The sequence below is a fragment of the Ursus arctos genome, unplaced genomic scaffold (genome assembly GCF_023065955.2).
Source record: "Ursus arctos isolate Adak ecotype North America unplaced genomic scaffold, UrsArc2.0 scaffold_21, whole genome shotgun sequence".
Taxonomy (NCBI): domain Eukaryota; kingdom Metazoa; phylum Chordata; class Mammalia; order Carnivora; family Ursidae; genus Ursus; species Ursus arctos.
In genome coordinates, this window is record NW_026622886.1 from 22,590,057 (window position 1) to 22,593,074 (window position 3,018).

Genomic DNA, 3,018 nt, shown 5'->3' on the forward strand with positions numbered 1-3,018 from the left:
TTTATTTATTTGAGAGAGAGTGAGTGAGCAAGAGAGAAGCAGTGGGGGGCAGAGGGAGAGGAAGAAGCAGACCCCACTGAGCAGGAAGTCCAATGTGGGGCTCGATCCCTGGACTCTGGGATCATGACCTGAGCCGAAGGCAGATGCTTAACTGACTGAGCCACCCAAGTGCCCTGTAAATATAGATTTTAAATAGATACTGATGATTTTAATTTTTAAACATATTTCTCATAGGGTCTGTGCCTGGTTGGCAGCACATATACTAAAATTGGAATGTTACAGAGAAGATTAGTATGGCCCCCTTCAAGTTCATGAAGTGTCCCATAAAAAAGGAAGGAAGGAAGGAAGGAAGGAAGGAAGGAAGGAAGGAAGGAAAGACGGAAGGAAGGAAGGGAGGAAGGGAGGGAGGGAGGGAGGGAGGGAGGGAGGGAGGGAGGGAGGAAGGAAGGAAGGAAAGGGAAGGAAGGAAAGGAAGGAAGGAAGGAAAGAAGGAAGGAAGAAAAAAAGAAAAGGAAAGAAAAGAAAAGAAAAAAGGAAAGAAAAGAAGTGTCCTGACTCATAATGTGACAGGGACTCGATATGAAAGCAAAAACAGATGAGTGGACAACAAAGAACCAGTATGATAATGCAGAACCAGCACCACAGAAGAGATGCTGACCCTAAGGTGAATAGCACCCCTATTCCTTTAATCATTCCAGAACCATTTTACACGAAGAGACTCAGTGAGGAGAAATTGGTAGTTAAACCAGACCATCTCATATATTGATATTGTATTACCACTTAATTTTCAAATTTACAAATATCTACTTCCTGTTTACCGTGTTCCAAAAAATAGGCTGGATGCTGAAGGTCCAAAATGAACAGATACATGCTTCTTGCCCCTACAGGTTACATTTGTCTTTTTAGTTGCTGTGCATAGGAGTTATTTAAGAAACTACATACAGTTTATCTCATAGTATGAGATGTCATTCTCAATTAAATCTTGTATGTCTTGAGTAGAAAAGAAAAAACAAAAACAAAAACAAAACAAAACAAAAAACCCTTAGTTTTGAGTAGGAAGAAAAGAAGTGTGGACTTCACCGATTTTTTTGTAGTCACTATTAGATACTGTAAGTGAGCAAAACTGCTCAGAAGAGTTCCTAAAACTCTATCATTTCATTGATGTTGGAATATACCATTAGCTGTAAGGACACAAATACATCTTCTTGCTTTTTGAACATCCTTTTTGTTTCTCCAGTATCCCAATCATTATAAAAAGAAAACAGCTGGGTAACAGAAAGAGAAATACATATAATCATGCTTTGTATATAAAAGAAAGAGAGAATACATGAACATAGCTAAGTTACTGATAGTATTATTAAAACATGGTTTTAAATTTTTCCCTTCCTTTCAAGATTGAGTTTTAATGTTTAATATTTGTGGTTTGAGTACCAAACAATTTCATAGATACTGCAGTCCCAACCTAACATGCAATGTTGAAATGAAGATTTAAGGTGCATTAAGGTTTCAAATAAATACCAAGGAGATAACAATACCGTCCCTGAGTCAATAGACCAATGTCAACTAAGGAGCACCAACGAAAACACAACAAAGAAGCTGGGAAGACAAAGATAGAAGAAACAGGTAGAGGCCAGACTACTACCAAAAGAAGACTTCCCCTTTCCCACTAACAGTCTTCCCAACTGTAGGAAGAACAGGATGTCTTGGATCTTGGATCACATTAAATCTACTGTACTTTGCATAATTATTCCCTATTTCAGGAAGTGCTTTAATGTAAAAGAAATATGAATTAAGCTATGAAACATGAACATTTTTTAAATCATCAGCAGCCTTTGCTAGAAGTTATCACTGATTGTAAATGACCAGAGGAAGGGAACATAGTAAAGGAGCAATAATTTGTAATTAGTAATAACAAATGAGTAATAAAACAGTAATTCTTGATTTTTCTTTCAACACTTGAGGAATACTTGGGACAAGAGAGAAGAGAGAACAAGTCATTACACATTCAGGGAAATTACTTTGATAATTTTTTTTCTTATGATAATATTGGCAGCCATAATCATGTAAGCTCTGAAAATGAAAGCATTCAGTTCAGCAAAATTATACTGATTAAGATGGATATGTAAGAAATGCTAAACTATATTTTGTAGAAAGTGTCCCTCTTTGTGTGTAGGAATTATTCAGCGGTTTATATAAACTAGACAGCGCATAGGTGTGTCTATGATGTTCACAGCTCTCCTGTTGTAGTGCTACCTTGCACAGAAGCTCAGCCCAGAGTGCTGCTTCCTCTTAATGACCTACACTCTTCAGAATGCAGCTGCCAAGACAAATGAAAGCACAGGATTTGGATAAAAACCTACATTTTCTTTCCAGCTGTGCCTCCCTGACCCATCTGGAAAATAAGAAAACTGTCCTTCTTTATAAAGTACTTTACAGCCTGATCCTTCTCTCTTTTCTATCTCACCATCAGGACATCAATACATGTACACACTGATGGATTACAATGCCTTTAAGAAGTAAAATACAACCAGTGTGCCCAGAAATAATTAAGATCGTAGAAAAGTCTTAAGCAAATGAGATTGGTTTCCTGAAATCACACACAAAAATAACTTCTATTACTACCTGCATGAGCATCAGACTTCTTTGTCTGACGTCCTGTTGTTGACTTCTTTTCCTAGGAATGTGAGGAGCCTGGGCTTAGCAGTTCCAGGAGTTGAGAATGAGTGTGGGAATGGGGGAAGGGAAATAGGTTTTGGCTGAAGAACAAAGGGGGACTGATGCTTGGGTCCCAGATGAGGGTGTGGAAGCAAGTAAAGTGAAACATTAGGTCTAAATGGAGGGTGGAGTCCAGAGACCAGACATCAAGAAAAGCCTCAGGAATGAACAAGTAAGGCAATCAAGGCAGGTTTGGAAGGCAAAATACAAGACAGATTCTGGACATATTGGAATCCATGGCACTGGAATTCTTTGTACGATGCCACAGTTGATCCCATGGGTGGGGTGGGAATCATGAAGCTG

General features: G+C 38.5%; 1 pseudogene; it reads left to right on the plus strand.

Moving 5' to 3' along the window:
- The first annotated feature begins 239 nt into the window (after window positions 1-239).
- On the plus strand, window positions 240-301 carry LOC113256488 (U6 spliceosomal RNA; annotated as a pseudogene).
- The last annotated feature ends 2,717 nt before the right edge of the window (window positions 302-3,018 follow it).